Source organism: Lontra canadensis, unplaced genomic scaffold, assembly GCF_010015895.1.
Source record: "Lontra canadensis isolate GAN:19392208 unplaced genomic scaffold, GSC_riverotter_1.0 scaffold28, whole genome shotgun sequence".
Classification (NCBI taxonomy): domain Eukaryota; kingdom Metazoa; phylum Chordata; class Mammalia; order Carnivora; family Mustelidae; genus Lontra; species Lontra canadensis.
In genome coordinates, this window is record NW_022631022.1 from 9,957,232 (window position 1) to 9,982,165 (window position 24,934).

The following is a 24,934-nucleotide window of genomic DNA, read 5'->3' on the forward strand; positions in this document are numbered from 1 at the left end:
TGTGACTTGTGTGTGTCATTCAGATCGTTCCCCCTCCCCGCCTCCCACTGCTCCATGAGCATGACAGACATGGCTAATGGATCACAGCATTCTTCACACTGAGCCTGGTATCATGGCGGTCATCCCTGATGGAATGGAATTGCTCCTTGAGCTGAAAGCCACTTACCATCTTTGGTATAGACTCTTAGATCACTGCATAAGGCCTGATGCCTCCATACATTTCAACAGCTTATAATTTTCCCCACAAAATGCTACTATGCTCCAATTCTTTCCACCTTTCTCTACGGAAGCCTCTTTCTTACTCATTACTGGAAAGATTGGAAAGTCTGAGCTGTTAGGAGGACGAAAGGCAGACAGAAAAAAGAACAAGTCTCCACCTTTAGCTACTCATATTTGGCAGGTGTTTGGAAAAATCTTAAATTTTGACTTTGGATAATGGGTTAAAATGTGATTCTTTCTGTATTTTTGTTTTTAAAAATTTTGTATTAAGCAAGTATTTCTTTTTCTTTCTTTCTTTTTTTTTTTTTTAAAGATTTTATTTATTTGTCAGAGAGAGAGCACAAGGAGAGGGAGAAGCTGGCTCCCCACTGAGCAAAGAGCCCAATAAGGGACTCAATTCCAGAACACGGAGATCATGACCTCAGCTGATGGCAGACGCTTAACTGACTGAGCCACCCAGGCGTCCCACAAGTATTACTTTCTTAATAGAAAGAAAAGCATTTTATAATAGTGAATTTTGTAAGGATTTATTTTTAGTTATTTGAGAGAGAGAGGAGAGAGTGTGCGTGCATGTGAGTGACAGTGCGGGGGAGGGGCAGAAGAAGAGAATCCTCAAGCCAGACTCCCTGCTGACTGGGGAGCCTGAGGTGGGGCTTAATTCCATGGCACAGGAGACCATGACCTGAGCCAAAATCAATAGTCAGACATTCAAACGACTGAGCCACCCAGGTGCTATTATAATGCATTTTATTATTTTAAAAAAATTTTTTTAAGATTTTATTTATTTATTTGACACAGAGAGAAAGATCACAAGTAGGCAGAGAGGCAGGCAGAGAGAGAGGGGGAAGCAGGCTTCCTGCTGAGCAGAGAGCCCCATGCGGGGCTTGATCCCAGGACCCTGAGATCATGACCTGAGCTGAAGGCAGAGGCTTAACCCACTGACCCACCCAGGCGCCCCTATAATGCATTTTATTTTGAAGTTTACAAAACTTGCTCAGAACTTACCACTTTATATCCTTTTATACCTTTCGAACAATGGACCCTGTGAATACACTACGTCGTAAAAAATGAAGTCAATAAGTTAAATGCTGGTCTTTGTGTTTGTACTTGTGAACACCCTCTTTTATGAACAAATTTCCCATTTACAGAGTCTTCTGAAATTCAAAGAATATATTCCGTAAAGATAATGAGGATGAGGGAAAGTCGTCTAGCATTGCGAAGGATATACACACTTGGGGGTGATCGATTAAAAAAAAAAAAAATCCAGAACAGTTTTTAAAAGAATCTAGGTGGAGGGGAAAGTACTTTGGGACAAAAGGAATTTGAACTTAGGCCCTAGTGTGCAAGGCCCTTTTGAAATTTCATGCCTATTGTATTTATAATTTTGTATTATTTTTCTTAAAGTGAGCCTCCCCTTCTTATTCAAAGCTCTATGGGGCTTTGGGCCCCATGAAATCTGGCTGTGCCCGTGTACAGAGGAACGTTTTTCTTGGTCTCTCCAGGGTTCAGTGTCCATCAGCCCTACAGCCTTGGGGGAAGTGCTGGTGTGGGAGCACCTGCCTTTGTCTCTCTTCTTCTCTTGTCTCTTCCCCAGGAGCTGTATTTATTAAAGGGAATACACAGGCCACATTTTTACTATCCATTTCTATGGATGGAGTCCTGCAAAGGCCAAGGTCTTCCTCTGCTCTTGGCTGTGAACGCAGTGGCCCGGCCTCCTGGGCTACGTAAGGCAACCCCAAGATTCTCAGCGTCCTTATCTAAGCCAGTTGGTCAGGCCCTTTTTTGGAGGCTGCTGACCTTCAATTTCAGAAGGGCTGCAGCAGAAGGCCTCACTAGGGCCTCAGGCCCAAGCCAGATCTTCCTGTCCCTTGTGAGGGTGAGAAATGTTGACACTATGTTCTTTGTTAGGTCCCTAGTACCCTGTGTATGATGATTGTGACCCTGGAGGACCAGGGATCTTAGGATCCTTAATAGTCCAATATGCTCATAAAACTATTTGCCTTTATTCTAACTTCTAAGCTAGAAGAAAAATAAGAATTATAGTGAGTCAGTGTTGAGTGCTTATCATATCTTGTCACTATCTTTAGATAAAGCAGAATAACTCTGGGTGTGGACAGGGCAGCAAAGCTGAGGATAAGTAAATGACTCTGTGCAAATGCTAGCAGCTGTGCAAATAAGTGGGCAGAGGATCCAAGGTGTGCAGGAAGGGAAGAAACAATTTACTGGAAGTGGATTGTAAAGCACACAAACCTTAATGAGGTAAACATATTTCCAGATTAGCAGAGTTCCATTGGGTGTGCAGAGGGTAGTTCCTAGCTGTCTTTATGACTCAACGCTTTATGACTGGGGTGGGCCTTTGTGTGTTTAAAAAACTCCCTAGAAGATTCTAATGTGAGTCTGGGGTGAGAACCACTCCACAGTTCAATGGTATCAGCAGGAATCAGTCAAAAAGAGGATACTGTCAGAGGGCTGGAAGGGTGAACTCATGTTAGGGATCACACCAGGATATGTGGGCTTTCCTCCATCTCAGGAGTTAGATCAAGAGATGAATCATTATTCTGTAGCAGTGGTTCTCAAACTTGAGATTGCATCAGAGTCCAAGAAGGCCTGCTGAAACCCAGATTGCTGGGCCTCTGATTCATTAGGTCTGGGACTCAAAAGTAGACATGTCTGACAAGTTCCCAAGTGATGCTGATGCTGGGAGTCTGGGGACCACACTTTGGGAACCACTGTTGTGGAGAATGTAGGTCTTGGTTCTGAGAGGCATTGCTGGGAAAAAGGATAGAGTGTGAGCCTGGGGGTCCACGGTTCATGCGCCTGCTGTGTGACATGGGGTAAGCCATGTGACCTTTATGGGCCCAATGTGTTCATCCATAATCTGGGGCTAAGATGAGCTGCTTTGCCTATTCCCCAGGGTTGAGTGGGATAATCAAGAATAACTCTCATTGGGCCCTTACCAGGTGCTGAGCATTCTCCGTGCATCATTTCAATTTACTTTCTCAACGTTTCTATGAAGTAGGTCCTATCATTCTTATTTTACAGGTTCAGAGACTGGAGTTCAGGAAGCTTCATTACCTTGTCAAGGGCACTGTGTCAGAGGCAATTCCAGCTGACCCCAGAATCCATGCTCTCAACCATGGAGCCAACCCTGACCCTCGGTGGGAAACCCTGTGAACACTGAGACTTGCCAAACAATCTTTTTTCTAAGTGGTGAGCAGGATTTGATGTAAGGGATATCTAGTGGGTGAATCAGTCTAAATCACAGTGAGCAAACCCCAATTAAATCAAGTCTGGGCAGATAGGGAGGGCTCCAAAAGAAAACACAACAAAACACATCAATCACTCAGTTGCAATGTTTGAGAACAGGCCACTCAGATAAGATGAAGGCATTAATTAGGAGGAAAAAGGAGCAGAGCAAACAACCGGCAGGAAGACCAGAGGGCTCTTTCAAAGCCTGGTGGAAGCCCAGGAAAGCTGCCTCCCAGAAAACCTGGCAGCGGATCACAAATGCTGCAGCTGATTCATTAAGTCAAAGCGGCCATCTTGGGAAAAGGGTGGCTTTGAAAAGCAACAACAAGAAAAGAGTCTCGCAACAGGGGACCGGGGAAAGCCACCAAGTGGGACCCGATACGGGCAAATTAGAAATCGTGACCTCAGGAGCAAGTTGAGGTGCTCACAGAGATGAGCCCATAAGCAAATGTTCTGCACCCCAACATAGAGGAGCCCCAGAGGCAAGCACCTTTTGGTCCCTGGCAATGAGAGAGCCCATGTTCAGGGATGGGTGAGACCGATGATCCCTGAATGCCACTCCCAACTCTCCATTCCAATGACCCTCTGTGAGTTGGGTTCAGGTTTCTTTGGTCTACCAGATTTCTTTCCCCAGGTAAGCAAGTCTTTGGGGAAGAGTGCAATGAATGAAAAACATTTTGACTGTCAGAAAAACAAACAAACAAACAAAAAACCCCACAAAAAACTGAGGAAATTTCATGCCAAAGTTTACCAGGGAAAGGAGTTGTTATAACTATCACACATGGGTAGGAATGTTGCGAAACAAATACTTTTATTAAAAAACAAACAAACCGGGATTGTTGTGAGGGGTCAGGTAAGTCAGTGGGTGTCTGAAAAGCACTTTGAAAGTTGGAATTGTTATTCATTAGAATAAAGGCATCATAAAAAATTGGGATAATTTTCTGAATGAAGAGGTGTAAAAAGTGACTTTACTTAGTAATCGCAATAACATATAAGAGTTTCATATTATACAGAAAGAGAAAGAAGAAGGTCTGTGCATCCCAGGAGGTAAAATACTCAGCTGAAGATCATAATGAAATAGGGCCACATGAATGGGCAGAAAAATAGATGACCTTCAGTGTGGAGAAGGTCACGACATGTTCGGCAATGAGTAACCTGACAACCTATAAATTGGTCGTCTGTGACCTAATGGGTATCAACCTAGATGAATTTCTGTCTTTGCGGTCTGTTTCTCACCTGTAATGCTAGTTTGGTCAAGATCACTAACAACGTATTTAACACTAGATCCTTAGAACTCAAGGAAGCTGTGGAAATAAGGTAGTCTGTTGATTACTTTAATTTTGTAGGTGAGAAAACTGAGACTTGTTAGGCAAGGTAGCTGGTCCAAGATCCTATAAGTGATGAGGGAATGTACTGTATGCAAGATGGAAGCCATTAATCTACCTTTCATGGAACTGAGGTGTCTGATAAAGGACATCTTGAAGAGATGGGGGATTTCTAAAACCCTCTAGATTGATGAGGTGGAACGTTCACCAAGTGCTCCTTCAGAATGCCCCACTGCATTACTGTACAGGACAAGTCACTGAGATGGAGAGCTAGCTCATGACTAGGAAGATTTTCCAAATAATCTTCTATAAGTGATTCCTATTAATCACACAGACGGGACTTTACAGTGAAATCACAAATGAGTTTAGAACAAGCAAAATGATGACAGCCCAAGCATCTGTTGATTTTGGGACAAAGTCTTCTTATCTTAGAACTGGAATTTCATCATCAGTGATGGGGCTTGATAGGACTTCCGAGGATCTTTAGATTTCCATCAGAAGATCTCCCTCCTCTGTTCCTGTGTTAATTAGAAGTGGTGGGGGGGCACCCGGGGGACTTAGTCTGTTAAGCTTATGCCTTTGGCTCAGATCATGAACCCAGGGCTGTGGGATTGAGCTCCACACTGGGCTTCCTGCTCAGTGGGGAGCGTGCTTCTCTCTCTGCCTGCCGCTCTCCCTGCTTGTGCTCTCTCACTCTATCTCCCTGTCACTGTCAAAAAAATAAATAAAATCTTAAAAAAAAAACAAGTGATAGACATTGGGGTCTATGATTCTCTCTCTACTTTCCTGGGCACTATACCTAGATTGACCACACACCGGAGAGAATAGAAACGATGACAGAGGACAGAGAGCACTCTTCAGATGTGTTATTTGTGATGACTGACCTTTCAGACTAAACTGCTGGTCCCTGGACCCCCAGAACTTGTCTGAGCCTTCCCATGATAGCTGATTTCCCAGGAGTGAGCATGCCTGGTCTAAGTTCTTTGCTCTCTCCCTCCCTCTGACAGACAGACAGATCACAAGTAGGCAGAGAGGCAGGCAGAGAGAGAGGGGAAAGCAGGCTCCCTGCTGAGCAGAGAGCCCAACGTGGGGCTCAATCCCAGGACCCTGAGATCATGACCCGAGCCGAAGGCAGAGTCTTAACCCACTGAGCCTCCCAGGCACCCCTAATGGATCACTTTAATTTCCCATTTAAAATCTTTTCCATTGTTCCCTTGGAATTTCATGGACTTCTCTCTAAATGTGATCTTTTAAATCTTAAGTCTTCATTAGGACAATGTAAGAGCACAGTCTGTGTCGGAAACCAAGTTTAAAAACTGTTGCAAATCCTAAGTACCAGTTGTAAGTAAAAAATCAATCAATAAACATATCCTGCTCCAAAGAGCAAAGAGCTGAGGGTAGGGAGGCAGTAAACAACCTCTTCTGATTGGAAGGACAAGAGTGACACGGGCAAATGTAAGGTATATGCGACAGAGAATCTTTTTCTTTCTCTGGTCGCTGGAGGAGCCCCAAAGTCAAGTGATAGGCCTTCAATAATGGGGTTTTTCTTTACTCCGCTGCAAACCAGTAGTAATATTGTTTATTTGACCTTCAAAGGTAAAGTAGAAGAAGGACCCTACCTGTTTTTATGCCTGATGAAGCCACAGAAAGTTCTAGAAAAACAAGAAACCTGGAAGGGTCTGACCCCAAGAAGCTTGCCTTCTTAGAAAAGTTGCCTTCTGCAGAAATGTGAGAGGACTCAAGGATGGGCTTAGTTTGAGGTGAATAACAGCTAAAACACAGCATTTCAGATGCTTAATGCTCGCGTAGCTTTAAATCTTGCTCTAAACAAAATGCTTTGTTTGTACTAGTTGTTTGTCATTATGTGCTCTTTTAGTGAGAAGTTCTGTGGGTGTCTCGTGATGTGGGAGAGCAGGCTGGGATCTGGTTCGGTTCACCATGTGGCTGGGGAGCTAGGCTCTTTCTCTCTCAGAGGCTGTTCGTTCACTCCGGCAGCGTCCGTGCAGTACATGACGGGCATCACCGGCCTGCGCAACAGCCACAATGAAGGCCACACCACTTCAAGGTGGAAAGTGACACACATACGGGCAGGGATGAAAACTCAAGCAGGCAGCAAGTGTGTGCTCCTTGTGTCATGATCTCTTTAACACAAAACTGTGCTTTTGGCAATTTCTCCCCCTCAAGTGAAAGCTTTGGATTTCAAATGGGGTTATTTGCCTTTCATCTGTGCCTTCTCTACAGTTCTATTTTCTGATCCATTACTTTCGTCTCTGAAACCTGTCATTGTGACTCTTGTATCAATGGAACGATCGCTCCAAAAGCTTTTTACTCTTTGGGTCAGAAGCGTTTAATATCAGGCCATTTAAATGATTGTGTTTGTATTGACCTCATATTTTAGAGTCATGCGCGATGTCCTGGGAAATCAAATGTTCAGAGATGAATGAGTGCCTTTCTTTGATGTTTGTTCCCAGAGGAGCAAAGCAGGTGAGGGTCCCTGAGAGAGAGCGATGGGAAGCTGGAGAAGCTGGTGGGTAGGGTAGGTACCCAGTGCCGGGTCCCTGAGGGAGAGGACAGGGGAGGGCTTGGAGAGAAGGGAGTGGAGGAGATGAGATGCATGCGGGTCAGCCTCCAGGAGGAGGAGAGACGCTCTCCTCATGAGAGGAGGAGAGTGGCTGACCCTGGGTTGCTTGCAGGGGCTCTGAGCAGGGAAATGTAGCAGGTGCCGTAGCTTGAAGGTGAGCCGTGGGCAAGAAGTTGGGGTTGTTTGGGTTGTCGCCTTATGGACACCCCACAGCAAGAGAGTGGGAAAGGAAAGAGAAGAGCGGATTCTGAAAGCTTGATTTGATCTAGGACATAGACTCCTAGAGTGGCAAAAGCATTTTGGGGGAGGCTCCCATTTGAAGACTTCAATCCGCCAGTTGGAAGACTGATGGCACTTGCCCTGGGAGTGGCTCTCCAGGTTGTAGGAAGGCAGCCTCCCCTGAAAGGTACTGATTTCCTCATGGGTACAGACAGCTGCCTGTGAGGACAGGACAAGGTGCTAGATAGGTGATAAAGTGACAGCGGGGCCAACCAGGAAAGCGGCATGTGCTCTAAGGGGGTGTCTCTTCATCCCCCCTCCATAGCAGAGTGGTTAGAAGCGGACACTGATGCACGGAGCTCAGGCCTCCCCAAGGCGGTCGGTGCCGGAGCTCCAAGTCCCACTCCCATCTGTACCTCACCATCCTCTTTGCAAAGTCTAGTTTTCTCATCGGATGAATGCGGGCCCTGGGGTCATCGAGATGAAAGACAGATGGGGTTAGCACCTGTCCCGCCTGGTTAGTGCTCAATAGGGGTTAGCCACAAGTAACAGTGTCAGAGAAGGGGGTCGATCAGAAGTCTCCTTGGGAAGGGGAGGCCCGAGTCAGATCTCAGCAAATGGATGGAGCCTCAGACAAGGAAGCCCAGAGGAGTGAAGTGGGGGTGTCCACCTTTTGAAGCAAGTATTGTGAAGGAGTAAGAGGAAGATGGTTGGAGAGAAGAATAATAAGGCAGAAAGAGGTTATTATTTGTTGGTTTAAACTCATCCTCAGGGGACGCCTGGGTGGCTCAGTCACTTAAGTGTCTGCCTTGGACTCAGGTCATGATCCTGTGGTCCTGGGATCGAGCCCCATGTCCAACTCCCAGCTCAGCAGGGAGTCTGGTTCTCATTCCCCCTACTCTTGTTCTCGCTCTCTCCCCCCACCTCAAATAAATAAATAAAATCTTAAAAAAAAAAAAAAAAAGCTCATCCTCAGGTGAAGTAGTGTAATGAGGCTGGGGGTGGGCGTGGGGAATCTGAGTGCCCCTACTCCCACCCCCTGTGGACACCGGGATGAGCCACTGCAGGCCCTGAGGCAACACGGCCCCTAGGCATCCTGGAGAGAAAAGGTAAAGGATGTTGGGAAGGTGGTCAGGGCTGGGACATTGCCTCTGTGTGTGTGTGTGTGTGTGTGTGATGGTAGTGAGCGAAGATGGAGAGGGCTGGGGTGGGGCTGAGGGCATGATGTTTCTGGGCGAGTTCCTACCATGCTTCCACTGGGTGAGAAATGGATGACTTTCCTCTTGTCTCTCAGACACACAGGACGGCCTGGCACAGGGCCCGGCCAGATGTAGTACAAGGACAAGGAGTCTCCCGGGTTGCTGGCCTCCGGGCTGCCACATCCGTCCCCCGCCCCCCAGCAGCCAGTTCTGTCTGTTTTGCTTGTGAGGAGGTGCTAGCCCAAGACACTTGGAAGCCCTCTTTCGTACCCTCGGTTCCCCCAGCGTCCGTATGAGATGAGCCAGTGGTGGCTCCTGCTCAGGGCCCAGGGGGAACGGGTGCAGCCTGAGAGCCCGCCCTTTGCTCTTCAATGGTTAAAGCAACCTTCAGGCAGCAGAGGAAACAGCTCTTTGGCACCTATCAGCTGCGATGGGTAAGGGCCTTCTGTCCCTCCTTCCAACTACCTGCTGGAGTGTAGTGACAGCGCAGAGTTTTCTGTGGCCCAGAGAGTCACGGTGACGTGCCTTTTTACTCATCAGAGTCCACTCCCCTGGGTGATCAGTTTTTATCCTTTGAGGGGGCAGGACAGGTGCTAGCAACAAGTCTTGGGGGGCTGAGCCCCTTTCCGGAGGTCATGGAGTGCACTGAGACTGGAGACACTGCGGGGCCCTGGCAGCGCTCTGCTCAGAGCCAGTGGCTGTCGTCAGGACCCTGGGACAAATGACGCAGGTTGGTCTCCTCATCCCAGCGGTCCACAGGGACATGAGCATGGTAGTCCGGCAGGGGGGCTCCTGCAGCGGCATGTCCTCCGTCCCTGGGGAACTGGCCCCCGGCTTCCATTGTCTACAGCACTGTGGCCCTGGTGGGTCCCTGCAGGGAGGAAGGAGTGGGGCCCCCTCCCTGGACTCTGGCACAATGACTTCAAAAGCAGGGCTGAGGCAGCAGCATTCTGGGGTCACTTAGCAATACAGGATTAATTCCAGAACTTGTGCAAGTGCTAATGGGGACCAAGAATAACTCCACTGACCTGTCTTGGCAGGCAGGGCCCCGAGGGGGAGCAGGGCTGGGGTGGCCTCGAGGGGGTTCCGCAGGCCTGCTCCTTCTGGCGCAGCTTCCCTTCAGCGCTGCCTGGGGCAGGGTTGGGGTGGGGGGAGAATGATCTGGAGCCACCCCAGAGGCAGGGCTGGGCCCCTCCCACATACGACAGGGAAGCCAAGAGCTGCTGCTTTGGAGAGAAAGCCAACTTCGTGGTTAGCCTGCCCGCCGAGCCTTACTTCCCAGATGCTGGCCTGCCCGGGGAGGGTCCCGTCTCTTGTGCTTAGAACTCATCGTCTGGAGGTCTAGGACAGGGCAGGGAGGGGGCATTCATTTCTCTGGATTTCATCTGGGGGGCAGTTAGGGAAGAAGGGTGTGTGTGTATGTGTACGGGTGTGTGTGTGCACGCACATTCAGCTGTAAGAGCGTGTGTGTCTAAACTGATGGATCGTAGACAAGGCAAAAAGGAGACCCCTGGTGCCCACTTTTCAGGGAGGATGCAGAAAGCCTTTATGGTAAATACTAAATGTCACCGTTTTTAGTGAGATAGGGTGGGGTCGGAGCCAGAGGACCCCTGTCCTGGACCCGGATGTCAATTAATGAATTAAACCAGTTAACCCATCAGTCATGTTAAGTCACTTATCATTTCCCTTGTACCCACTATAGGCCATGCACTATGCATAGGCTGGGCCTTAGTCCCAAGGGCTCACAGTCTGATAGGGGAGGTGGAAATATAAACAAGCAGACCAGAGATGTGACTACAGTGAGATACATGCCAGAAGCAGGTGGAAATGATGGAAGCAAAGAGGAAGGGGGCCTAACTCCAGGGGCAGAGGGATGACACTCGGCTTTGGGCTCGGATGATGAGGTGTGGACGCTGGATGGGTAGGAGAGGGGACAAGGGAGCAGAACCCAGTCCAGAACTTCCAGGAGCAGGAAAACAGTGGGAGGCAGGTGTAGAGGGGTGGGAATGTTAAGATGGAGCTGAAAACTGGAATTTGAAGGGAATTTTAACCAGGGAAGGGAGGAGGCATGACAAGAAAGTCACTGCAAATAGAAGGCTCTGGAATGTTCAAACCCCTTCTCTCCAGCTGGATGGGTGGTCCCTGGCCCCAAGAGCCCGCCAGGACTGTTCGCACATGCTGCCTCCTCTCTGAGCCTTTTTTCTCTTTCCTCGTTCCAGGCCCCTGTCACCCCAATAGCTCCACACCACCCCCTGCCCCACGAGCTCTTCTTGTCAAGTGCAGCCAGCTGTCCTCACATCTCACTCTTGCTCTGATATCACGGGAACCCAAGGGCCTTGCCCAGGGCCTCCCAGGGCCTTTGTGCCAAGGAGGAAGCCCTGCTGCGTGCATAGGGCCATGAGGCTCTAAGATAACTTGGCCCCTCCCTGAAGAGTAAACGGAGCCAGTATCTGGTCTATTCAGGCGCCCCTGGGAAGGGGGCGTGCGCTCCCAGTTCCTTCCTGCAGCGCGGCAAAGGCGGCCAGAACGTGGCACAGAGCCCAGGGCTGCTTTCTACTTCCTTATGGGCCAAGCCCAGTTCAGGGAGATGTTTATTTGTTTTCCCATAAATGTGAAAATCTCCTTAAAGGGAATACAAAACACCTGTTTGATGGTGGGCTGTCATCTCATTTATTTTCTCTGTTTTTAGGAGTGGGTGCAACTTCCTCCGGAAACTGCGGCTTTCCAGAAAACCTGGACCAACCCTGGGACTAGTTATGTCATTTTGGCTTTGCTTTATGTACACAGGTATTTATTGTTAACTTTCTGAAAGGGATCCCAGAAGGAAAAAAACAAAAAAAGCACAAACAAAAAAACAATGAAGCCAGTTCTTCAAAGGCTGTGAAAAGATGGTCCCACTCCAATAAAGGCCTAAAATCCAACCTCACCAGCGACTGTCTGCCCCTCAGGGAGCACTAACCAAAGCAGGATCTCTAAGGAGAAGCTTCCTGTGCACACCCTGCTTGCTGGGAGAGGTCAAAGTTGGCCACTAGATTTCTGACTAGAATTCAATGTGGTTTTCTTGGGCTGAGAGAGGCCAGCCCTGCCTAATGTCTACTAGACCGCTGGCTTTCAATGACTAAAAGCTGGTGTTGTCCCAGCAGAGCTCAAAGATACCGATGTCATCTAAAACATCTGAAGTGAGTCCTCCACCCCTCCCTCCTAGACCATATTACATCCATTGCCAAAGGGAGATTTATGGCCCCTTCTGACCATTTTACGATCTAGTAAATTTTCCTCTTAAATATTCATTAGAAAAATAATAAAGCCATACGGGCACCTGAGGGGCTCTTGTGAGCTAAGCATCTGCCTTCAGCTCAGGCAATGATCCCAGGATCCTGGAATCGAGTCCCTCATCGGGCTCCTTGCTCAGTGGAGAGTCTGCTTCTCCCTCTGCCTGCTCCCCCCTACCTCTGCTTGTGTGCACATGAACGCTCTCTCTCTCTCTGTCAAATATATAAAATCTTTTTAAAAAGCTTAAAAAAAAGAAAAATAATAAAGCCATGGATGTAAGGACCTCAGTGGTGTTATTGGGGTTGATCTAATGCACATCTAAACCATCTCTTAAAGACCAGAGAGATAGTTGACACGGGGCCTCCTCAGAAGGTTCTGTAACCCCCATAGTCCCCATTCTGTTGGAACATGGGAGTCAAGGACAAGCGACAGAGATAGGTGGAACTGGGTGTGTAATTCCCAGAGCATAAGGATGACCCAGATTCTACTGGAAAGAGCATCAGAATGGAGTTCTTGGTGTCTGAGCTTTCCTCACAGGGAAAGGAACCTAGAGTGGTAGGACTTGGCTCTGGCAGAAAGCTGGTGTAAGAGCTGAACGTAGCCAAGACAGAGGGCTGGGAGATGGGAAAGCCTCAAAAGACACTGGTCTTTAGAAGGTGTTGTCGTAGGTGTTTTGACTTGGCAGAAAGACCAGGGTTGGGGATGAGCTTCCTGTTGGAAGTGGTAACAAGAGCATGCGCATGGGTACGAAGAACAAACAGAATTGTTCATGTTGTTGGCTTTAATCTGCCTGGGTTATGCTTTCACTGCACGAGGTAGAGGGTCACGGTAGGGAGACTCAGAGATTCCAGCCAGAGCAGAAGCCAGCCTTGCTGGGGGAAGTCCACGCCCCGACTCCCAAGGTCAGTTTGGAAGCTTCACATTTAGTGAGCTCTTCCCGATGACCCTGTTTAAAATTTTACTCTCCTTTGAAGAGGCATGGCACAAGAGAGATGGGCACAAATTTTTCTTCGGAATTTTCCCTGTCTCTGTAGGAGTAAAAAACTAAAATAAGTACTTTTTTATTATTTTTTTTTAAACTCTCCAGCTACTGGGGACAGCAAGGACTTTTGCCATTTAATTTTTGTTATTATGCAGCTCATGAAAATGCATTTCTTAATCCTCCAGCTACAGATGCTCCTGATCAGAAAACGCATCAACCGATATGTCCCCTGCAGTCCAGGAGCATATCATTTCAGACTAACAACATGGCGTACACAGCACAGAAGGAGGTGCGCAACATACCCAAGGAGCCAGGAGCCATGGCAGGCTGAAGACACGGGCTTTGGTCCAGGAGGAAGAGGAAAAGGAACTGTGTGGATGGCAAAAGCTGCCAGGTATGGAAGCACAAGGTGAAAATCCATACCTTATATCCACTTTGGTCAATTTTATATGGAGAAAATGACCAAGCCGGTGTTTTTCACCCTTTTAATTACCAGATGGGTTTACCTGGCTGGCTTGGCCAATAAAGATATTAACCATGAAGGGGACTGAACCCAAAATGACATGACCTTCATCATTGAAAGACTTTGAGGAGAAGACAGCTTTGAGGATCTCATCCATCATGGGTGGGGAGGCTGATGCACTGAGGGAGGTATTCTGGGTGTGTGGTCTACAGTGGGGGAGAGAGTTCAGCTGCTGTGGCCCTACCCTGGAGAAGCAAGTGGCATCTAATAAGCTAGGGGCTTTGTGGACAAACTTGCTTTCCATGGGTAAGCTTAAAGAAGAATTAGGATCTTCCATGCTCTGAAGCCCAGGGCTGCTCAGCTCACACTACCTTGCCATGAGCCCCTGGGGCTCATTTGATAGTGCTTGGATGATGAGAAAAAAGGTGCCAGGCCCTGGATGTCATCTCTGCTGGAGATTAGTTTCCACCTTGCTCTGGACCCTTGGATATGCCAAGGGTCTTGACCTTCTTGGTTTCTATTTCCTTATTAGCAAAAGAAATGAGTTGGACTAGATGTTCTCTAGGAGCCCTTCCAATTTTCCAAGTCCGTGAATCAGGTACACTTTTAAAAAATACATACTTCTTCAGTTGGGAAAACAGCAATGAGAAAGCCCTGAAAAGACAGAGAATCTCTTGTTCCCAATTTGTTCTGCTTTGTGAATGGGGAGGGGACACCTTTGCAAACTAGTACTCGGGGATAAAAGAGAGACAGAAGATATCTCCAGGAGGCTAAGGGTAGGGCAGAGGCCCTGTTGGACAGGGCTGTTGTGGGCCCACAGGGGTGGGGGCATCTGTGGTGGTCGTCCAGGTGCTCCTGTGATCCTCGCGGGGGGGGGGGGGACTCCCCCCCACCCCCCGCCCCGTCTCCACTATACCTCTCATCTGCACCTGCCCTCAGGGGTCTCTGTCCCTGACTGGCTTCAGGCATGGTCTTGTGCTCTAGGGCTGCCTGCTTTTTGCCACCCATACAAGAAAACTTCTTTTTTCATGATTATCAAAGCAATACACACCACTTCGGAATAAGAGGAAGGTACCAAAAAGTATTAAGCACAAAACCCAAGTTCAGTTATAATCTGATCACCCAGAGCTATTCACATTTAAGTGTGTTTTCTTCTTCTTCTTCTTTTTTTTTTTTTAAAGATTTATTTATTTGACAGACAGATCACAAGTAGGCAGAGAGGCAGGCAGAGAGAGAGGAGGAAGCAGGCTCCCTGCTGAGCAGAGAGCCTGATGCAGGGTCTGATCTCAGGACCCTGAGATCTTGACCTGAGCCGTAGGGAGGCTTTAACGCACTGAGCCACCCAGGGGCCCCAAGTGTATTTTCTTCTAATGTTTTTTTTTTTTTTTTTTTTAATTCTTAACATGAAGGTACCCATTTTGTAACTGGCATTTTAGACTCAATCTCATAGCATGTTCCCACATCATGAAATGTCTCCAGCCCCCACGTCATTCCCACTGCTTCCCAGGGCTGACGCCCCTCTTTGGTAGCCCCATTCAAATCAAGGCATTCTAGAACTTCCACTCCTCACTCAGACTATTTACTGGCTCCAAGTGCAGATACTCACCATTTGTTTTTAGTCTTATGGTTCTTTAGGGCCCTAGGTCCTCCACGAAGCCTTCCATGCCACTTTCGAGGGCTCTCCTGATCATCCCTCCATCCCTAATATCACTCCCCTTCCCTGGGCTCTGGACTGTGCCTTTGGTCTTCAATGTGGGCTGCTCTGGACAGTTAGGTCTCTATGTACATGTCCCTCAGGCAATAGTGTGATGTGAATATTTAACAACCAGCTCCCTGGGAGAGATATATGTGTGTGTGTGTGTGTGTGTGTGTGTTTATTTATCTGTGATTGATATTAAGGATGTGTATTTTAAATTTATAAATAATGATAATCCCATACACTTTATTGTAAACTCCACATAGCCAGTTGATTCTCACAGAAAGCTCTCAGTGATTTCTGTTGAACTTTTTTCATTAGCCAACCCATGGCTGGTATTTTCATTTACTCATGAGGAAGACAAAAATGAGACAGTGAAGATGTGTACTGGAACTTCAATCATTCAGCAGTAACATGAACTACTTCTTTGCTGTGTCAGGTAATTGCTTTTGAATTCTGGAACAATATTGCCTCCATTTTGGTCTTATTTACAATTGGAATAACTGGAGACACAATATACTTTTACGTTTAATCTCCATTACTAACATTTTCTCCATAGTTTTCTTAAGTCCAAACCGGGGGCTGGCAATTTATGGCCTGCCATGTCTGGTCTACCACCTAGTTTTGTAAGTACAATTTTATTGGAAACTGGTCATGTCCATTCATTTATCTACTGTCTGTAGCTGCTTTTGTGTTACAATGGCAAAGTTGTGTTATTGACGATATGACCTACAAAGGGAAAAATATTTACTACTAGTGATGTTGCTAACTAGCAATTGGAAAGACATGCCCTTGAGCACATCTTTATATAGTATTTCCATCAAAGATGTCAATAAATGTCAATAACCTTAAGAACAGAAGTAATAGTAAAATGGAGTAAGATAAATGGAAACAGAGGAGCTGCGAGTATTTAATACTGTTTTTTTTTTAAGATGTATTTATTTATGAGGGGAGGAAGGACAGAGGCAGAGGGAGAGAGAGTATCTCAAGCAGACACCCCACTGAGTGTGGAGCCTAATGCAAGGCTCCATCTCACGACCCCGAGATCACGACCTGAGCCGAAATTAAGAGTTAGATACCTAACTGACTGAGCCACCCAGACGCCCCACCACTGTTGTTTCTAAACATCATTTATTTAATTGAAGTTTTTATAGTTTAATTTTAAAATAATGGCTATGCTTAACAGTTAGCTCACAAGATTCTTGAAAATGTAACCACTGCCTCTGTCAAGGGTAAGGGATTTGATCTTCGGTGGGGAAATATGATCCCAGCCCATCTGGGAGGCGCCTCACTGCCTCCCAGCCCTGGGGGAACTTCTGCTCGGAGTGAGAGCCTAGGAGTGTCTCATGCTTATCATAAGTCTTTACTTAAACTTGAAAAAAGGAGCCTTTTGTGTATAGCAGAGGCTCTAACTCCATCTGTTAATTAGAAAATTAGTGGCCATGTACTCTGGCCACTATAGGGAGTATAACCATGAACCTCTACCCACCATGTGGGAAATGAGTCATTCCAGACGGAGCCTTCCAGAAGGCACAGATGGTGCCCTGACCCTGTGTGACCTGGGTGGATATTCTTTGGGAATAGAGCACAGGGTCTGGCCAGTCAACACTTCCAGCTTATGCCCAGTTCTCTGCTTTGGAAATGCCAATTCATAAGCCTTCCTCGTCCCCTCTCCCACCCCAGGAAGGTAGGAGCAACTGGGTGACTGAAGCCAGCTCAAGGTTACCTGGAGTCACGTGGCTTTGGCCTTGGAACACAACAGTCAGAACCCACGATCTGAACCAACTGGTCTTTTCTCTAAGGTTACCCCTTGTCTCAAACCTTCCACTGCCAGCTGCTGCGTGGCCTTGGGAAGCAAGCTGTTTTTCTGGCTAGTTGTTTTAAGTTTGCTAGAGTCACAAGACAAGTGATGCTGAGCCATCTGCATGGAATAGCAGGGAGAGGACAGGGGCCCAGGGGCTGCAGTGCTGAGCTCCTATCCCGCCATCACCACTGCACTGTGTGACCTTGGACTTGAGACTTTTTCCCTGTGGGTTAGATGTCTCACGGGATACCTGCGAGGTCAACTGAGACAATATACGTGAAAACATGCTGCAAATAGTAAGTGTAAGTGGACAATGAGCAGAACTGGCAGCAGAGCTTCTGCTGGAAACACTGGGTATTCCATAACCCATATTCTCTAAAGAGGCTTGTCAGCCACTGGGGCCAGACTCCCAAGGAAGCAGACCCAGTTACCATTCCCCACCCTCCTCTGGCCACATGGAGGGGGTAAGTAGGAGAAGGGAGGTCGGAGAAAGTGGGAAAGTAAGTCACATCCGCCCCTCCCATTGTGACTCTTCATCTTGAGATCACATTACAGGGGCATTTTTTGGAATCCCTTCCCTTAGGGGCTGTAGGTGAGGGTGCCTGTAGGAGGCAACACTCATCTCATTGCTCCAGGCTGGGTGCTTGCTGAGATGTGAGACCCTTGACCTTGGTGGTGGTGGGGACAGAGTTTTGAGGAGAGTCTGACCTGTGTCTACAGGAGTTTGTGGGGCTCTGTGGGAACATGGAGGCTGTGCTCTCTGAAGACAGGAGGCTCAGGCAAGGTGGGGGAAGAGACTCAGGGCAAGGGACTCCCTCATGTCAGTTCCCTTCAGCCCTAAGACGGCAGCGGGAAGAAGACCCCAGTGGTTTCTGAGGCTCTGTAAAGGAGTACGGAATGGGAGGGCATGGACCACTGGAGAAGCCAAAGAGAGCCACAGCTGTCCTTCTCCATGACAGATGGGATGGGTTCGCACTGACAGGACCCTCTGAAAGCACATCCTCGTGGGACCATCCTGAAGCTAAGGTCACCTGCAGCAGATGGGCCTAGAGTAAGCAGAGACCAGACAGACTACAAACAATTAGAATAGCGTCCCCCACCTGTACTCCATGGACAGCTCCCCCAGAGAGTAATTCCAGAACCAGCCCTGCTCTCCCATCACATCCCATAGTGCCCCAGTGGGAAGAGGAATCAAAGAGTAGAAATGTCTCCTCCTCACTTCAGATCACACCTTCTCCCCGAATATAGCTCATGAGCAGAAAAGCAAGAATGTCAAACGGATGTGAGACTGAGGCTTTAGAATTAAGTCATAACAAATTAGATTAAATTGGAACAATAGAACTGACCAGAAGTTAAGAAATCTGCCCAAGATGCTATTAAGGGATGGGAAAGTATGGCTTGACAGTATGTGGCCAACTCAGGGATGAGAGAGCTTGTAAAACAGTTTCAGGCTCATCCCCTCCTGAGTTCAGACTGATCAATAACCCTGTATTGTCTCTGGTTTTCTAGTAGCTGGTGCCTTTGAACTTAAATTGAATCAAATGTATATATGGAGCAGCAGTTCTCAAACTTGAGAAAAAAATGTATTGATCGATTTTTTTTTAAGATTTTATTTATTTATTTATTTGACAGAGATCAGAAGTAGGCAGAGAGGAAGGCAGAGAGAGAGAGAGAGGAGGAAGCAGGCTCCCCGCCGAGCAGAGAGCCCGATGTGGGGCTCGATCCCACGACTCTGGGATCATGACCAGAGCCAGGGCAGAGGCTTTAACTCACTGAGCCACCCAGGGGCCCCTATTCATTGATTTTATTTATTTCACTACTTTCCCTGGAAGGAATGATGCTTGAAACTCTCATCTGGCGCTTCTCTGTGTTAAAGAACCAACTGCAAGTCCATTGCCTTACAAACAATGGAGTCTGCAAGGTAACCAGGAGTCCCCCCATGCCCTTGAGGCCAGCTCTGCCTGGGTGGATTAGCTACAAAGGTATGCTACAGCACACCTTTGGGGAGGGGACCAGTGTGCATAGTGAAGGTGTGTAAGCAGAGACCAGTCCTCTCTGGTCTGGCTGTAATCTCCCCTTCAGAGGAAGGGCTCTTTCCTTGTGGATTGGGCTCAGTCAGGTTTGGGTACAGCTGATTCTACCCAAGGAGCGGCCAATTGGTAGTCCCATCCTTTTGGCCATAGTCTTTAAGGGTGAACACCTGGCCAAGCAGAGTTCTTTCTGGAATGTTTCCCAGAGTTGTATGATAAGATATTCTAATCTCTCTGGAATTTTAAGCTTTTAGGACCAAAGAAACATGGGACTCCCAAGTGCCATCAGAGAGGGAGGGAAATAGAGGGAGAAAGAGAGAGCAGGGGAAGAAGAGGAGAGGGAAGAGAGAGAACTGAGACACATGGTGACTTTATCAGAGGCATGAATCCAGCTGTACTGGAAGCCTATATTTTAGACATCTTGTTTTATGAATAAGTAAATCTCCTTTCTCCTTAAGTTAATTGGAGTTGGATTTCTGTCCTTGTGCCCCAAAGTCCCAACTAATACAATCATGGGATATTCTTCCCTGCCTTTTCCACATCTTGAAATAACGTTGGTTTTCTTCCATCCCCACCGCACCCTCTGCTTTAGTGCCAGCCTTGCAATCCTGTGAGAGTTAGGTCTCTGGCTGCTCTGGGGACACCCACCTCCAAGTAATGAATCCCAAATGATGATCTGCCCCAGTCCACTGGCCTTCGATGGAGAGGGCTTGGATCAGCCCAGCTTCAGTACACAATGACTCTTCTTAGCACATTTCCTGGAGGCACTCGTCGCCTTATGACTTACAAGGTAAGACCCCTGATGCACAGCAAAAGCTATCACGTGCCTCCAACAACCTTCTAGTGTTCAACACAGAACTCTCAGAGTCTTTGGATTGTGTACCTTCGTGGCCCTGGGCCTACTTTCACCAGCAAATCCTGATTATTGCAGGGAAATTCTCTTAGGGACCATTTTGTGGGAACCGGCACCGAGGGCCGTGTTATTAACACCAGGGATCGCCTCACAAATGTCACCCAATAAAGTTATCAGAACATTCCAGTAGGCAGACCATGACCTTCTTAGTAATCTAGGTAGAGCAGACCACCCATGGTGGCCCGGGTGATCCCAGACTCATTAGCACTTCAGTGCATTTCCAGAATAGACTCAAATTTACAGCTTATTAATGGAAATTGACCTTTAACTGAAGATTTCATAGAAAGGGATTTAAATCACACATTGCCCAGCAAAACGATAAAAATTCCCTTTAGATGTTGCTATTCTTTACCCAGAGTGCCAAACACTGCCAGCAGCCTCCTCTCTCCCACTCACGGCCTGAAATACTTCTCACTCTTGTTCTAAGGCAGTTCTGCAGGGGAACCAGGACCAGCCTCAGGATTAGCATCACCTGGGACCTCATTAGAAATGCAAATTCCCAGGCTCCACCCTAGGCCTACTGAATCAGGAGGTCTGGAAAGAAGCCCAGAAATCTGCTTTAACAAACCCTCTTGGCAATTCGGATGCAGACTTGAGTTTGAGAATCACTGTCAGAACCACGACCTAAGTGAGTCAGCCCCTGCCTCAGTTTCCACAGGCCACCCACCAACACAGAAGGCCACAAGTGTTCAAGAAGGGCCCATCTATGGCTCCTCAAGCAAGTTCCTTGTTGGTCTCAACTCTGGCCCCAGATCACGTATTTGTGGTGTCAGCCCATAAGACAGGCAATCTTGCTACAAAGGCGCTAGGTCTCTGTGTGTTGTCACACTGGCGCCTAGGCTGAGGACAGGCTGGTTTCTCGTGTCTCTGTTCCAGAGCCTCAGATACATCAAGACAACCCAAGGGGTGGGTGCAGGGTGGGGCTTACACAGAAGGAAGGAGGTGGAATGAAAAACTCTCTGAAGGAAGAAACAAATGTACTTTCAAGCCTATCCTTCCCAGCAACCTTCGTGGGTTATAAAGCCACATTTATCTTTCAGAGTAAATAGCAATCAGTCCCAAGGAGCGAGGAGACATACAAATAATGGCCAACATGTGTTGATATTGACAATGACCCATCAATCTCCATTTCTTTGGGAGAAGATGTCGGGCGGCATTTTAATTCCAAGACATCGAAGGAGAAGGAGCAAGATTTACCTCTGCCGTGGCTCTGAGTGGATCAGCCTTGGAAACACAACTCAGTGAACATGCAGTTAAGCACTAATTGATGGCCTCAAACATGCTTCATAACGCTCCGTTACCCAGACGGGGAGTGTGGCGGCCGAAACATGGAGTGGCTGAGCCGGGGGTGTTGGGGGAAAGCAGCCATCTAGGAAGGACAAAGGGCCCTGGGGCTGCCTCCCCCGGCGTGACTAATGGTCGCCACCTCTGCAGAACAGCCCCTCTTCCTCCACAGTGTGTGCTTTGGAGCCTACCATGCCCTTTCTCAAGGATTCTTTTGCTTCTCTCCTCAGCAGTTTTCTCCTCCTGCATGGCCAGTCCCAAGCCTGGTCTTTGTCCTCAAGGGGAGCCTTTTCCCTATAACGTGTCTGTTTTTTTGTATCTGAGAATGAGGGAAACTGGCTCCCACTCTCTGCCATTTAAATAAGGTGTTGGAGTTACCATTCATCTACTACTTACCCGATGCTCTGCTAAGTGTTTTTGTGCACGTTAACTCACTTAATCCCTACTAACTGTGTGACTTTGGGCCCGTCTCTTGACTACTATAAGCCTCTGTTTCCTCATTTTTAAAATGCGGACATAATAGCACTCCCCTCATAGGGGTGCTAGGGGATAAAGCGGACTATTCTGGGGAAGCCCTGTGTCGGGGACAGCTGCCTGACCCTGCCTGTGCTGAGTTAGGTGCTCTGTGCCTCCTTCCTGGGGCCTGAGCTGGGGTCCTTCTGCTCTATACCTACGGTCTCATTTGGGTCTTCTCCTTGGGGGAGGGAATGCATCCCCCCCCCACAAAGATTTTATTTATTTATTTGAGAGAGAGCATGAGGATGGGGAGGGACAGAGAGAGAGAGGAAGAAGCAGACTCCCTGCTGAGCAGGGAGCCCAGCACGGGACTCGATCCCAGGACCCTGGGATCATGACCTAGGTCGAAGGCAGACACCTAACTGACTGAGCCACCCAGGCACCCTAAGGGAGTTCATCTTACTGTTTTTGCAGTAAGATGGGGGCAGGATATGAGCTCAGTGACACGCGTGAAGTTAAGGAGGAAAAGAGGAAAAACTCCAGAAAAGTTCCAGAAACTCCTGGTTCTGAGCTAACAAGTTTGGGCTGGTGGACCCCAAGTGGGGACGTAACAAAAAGGGAACTTGGAAGACCTTTTGTCAGAGAGTAGAGAAAGTACAGAGCACCCAACTCTGAGTCCAGGTGAGGGCAGTGGTTTATCCAAAGACACACGGCCGTTTGATGTAAAAGTTCAGGCCATAATCGTGGCGAAGGTCTGCCAGTGAGAGCAGTGTTTGATCTACCACATTGGGACCACATATTACCTGAAATATGTAGAAGGCCCCATGAGCAGGCTGCTAGGTTCTAGAATCTGCTCCCTCCCCCGTCCCTGCCACCGCCCCATTTGTGGTCATTGAAGACTTGATAAGATGTTCAAGACCAGGTGTAAGAGAGGTGCTTGGGGGAAAGACACAGGCCTTGGAGTCAAGTAGACCACAGTTCAAATCTCCTTGCCTCCTTTTCCTCCTTTAGACAAAACAATTAGCTGTATGCGCCCCAGCCTCCTTACCCGTGAAATGAGAATAACAATATGCACTTCATAGGGTTGTAGGTTGTTGTAAGAATAAAGAATAAGCCAACTTAGACAGAATGTTAGACCTAGTAATTAGACGTATCTGGCTGATCTGAGGCAAAGAATTATGTCTTCTTTATCTTCATATTTCTCCCCATTTTCCAGTTCCTCCAGGGCTAGCACGCTGCCTTCTACCTCGTGGTAGGTGCTAAATACGAAATCACTGAGTAAAAGGAGGAACTATTTTGTGTTCTTTAAAACTTGGCTTCTCAAAGTGCAGTTTAGGGACCAGCTGCACTGGCATGACCTGGACGCTTATTAGAAATGCAAGATCTTGGAGTCCATCCCAGATGCACTGAAACAGAACATTCATTTTAGTAAGCTCCCCAGATGATTCGTGTGCACATTAAAGTTTGAGAAGCTTTGCTTTAGAGAGCAAACTCTGAAGCTGGGGGAAGCCTAAGAACTCCTATGAAGGGAGTGAGCATTGTGGGAAATTCACGGGCAACAGGACCACACACACACACACACACACACACACACACCTGCCATGCATGCCCCCTTCCCACTCTCACTAGTCTGGAAGTGGTTTCTTGGTTCCGTGGAAATCCAAAGGATGTTGAATCACTTCTGTAAGATCCATAATGGAAGCAGAGCCAGCGTCCATGGGGCCCTGTGTGTGTGCTTTCCAGAGCAGGCTGTGGTCTGGGGATCATTCCTTCCTTGCCAGTCGATAGCTCTGTGACAGAGGTAGATGGCAGTCTCTAACAAAGAGCACCAAGGGAGTTCAGAGTCCCTGTGTTCTCAGATGGGGAAGGAGGCAGGACCTGAGGTGGGTTTCCTGGACCTCTGGGATGTTCTCCAGGATCGTCAGCAGGGTTATGGAACTTACTAAATGAAATGACTTAAAACTCATTTACTGAAAACAAACGTGTGGTACCCAGCCTTTGATGTGGAGTCATATACTGTGATCATTTGCCGTAAGCCTCCTCCATGCCAGGCCTGTGTGGGTCTTGGGGATACAGTGGGGATGAAGACTCACTCCTGCCCTTGACGCGCTCATAGTCTAGTGGAAAGAGAGATGTGGTGGCAGGTAGTCAAAGAGCCATGAGCCAAGGTCCAGGGATGAGAGGTCCATAAATAACATGGGACAGTGGGCTCATACATATGAGAGAACGAGAGAGAGGAGTGAAATACATATATTCATAGGTGAGAGAGGGAGCGAGGGAATTGAGTGGTTCTGCAGTGCATACACACATAAATATGCATATAGAGAGAGATAAAGCAAATAAGCTAAAATGTTAATTATCGAATCTATCCGGACAGAATGCAGAAACTCATTGTACTGTCCTTTCAGCTTTTTCTTACTTGAACACTTTTGTAATAAAAAGTAGGAAGGACGCTGGGCATAGTGAATGCATCAGGCTAGCATTACCCATGGCTGAATGACTTAGTCCAGGGTAGATGCTCAAAAGTGTTTGTTTAGAGTCGCAGTATGCAGTTGCGAAGCGCTTCCCCTCTGGGATCGCAGTCCGTCCTTCCAGCAGCACTGTGGGGTCTGTAACCCTCACCCTTGCTCTCCAGCAGAGGCCTGGAGACCACAGTGACGTGCCCAAGCCTCCTGCTGGTAAGTGATCTGGCCAGGGCTGAGACCCAGGCTTTTAGATTCCAAATCCGGTTCTCTTTTGTCACCCACAGTCTCTCCAGGAGTGGATGGTTTATTTTGTGCCTGTGTCAGGGGCCAAGTGCGCAGACGTGAGGAGGAGGCCTCAGTGTTTACCTTCCCAGGCCTGCCTCGTCCCGGAGATGGGTGACCATCCCCTTTTTCTTTTGGGTCTGCAGGGGATGAAGACAAGGGAGGCAGGCACCCCGGACAAAATGGCAGCTGACCTTGGGCCCTTTCCCCTTGGCTGAGGCGCAGGCGAGTCGAGGAAACAGCCTGGCTGAAGACAGCTTGTGTGGGAAAATGGCCTCTCAAAGCTAGAGAGAGCCATTGTATGGGCTCACACTGAGCACACTCCAGCAAAGATGATTGGTCTTTCAGGCACCCCGCCAGAGGGTAAGTTTTATCACTTACCCGCAATATGAGCCAGATAAATGGCTCCTTCTTGGTTTCCTGCCAGTTATTGCTCGTGCTGCCAGAAAGTCTTCATCATGCTGTTGAAAGAGGCTGCGCCCCCTCCCCCCACC

The 24,934-nt window shown here is 48.0% G+C and overlaps 1 protein-coding gene across 1 annotated transcript in view; it reads right to left on the minus strand.

Moving 5' to 3' along the window:
- LIPC (lipase C, hepatic type) overlaps positions 1 to 24,934 on the minus strand; it is a 129,423-nt gene that overhangs the window by 91,365 nt on the left and 13,124 nt on the right. The window lies entirely within an intron of this gene.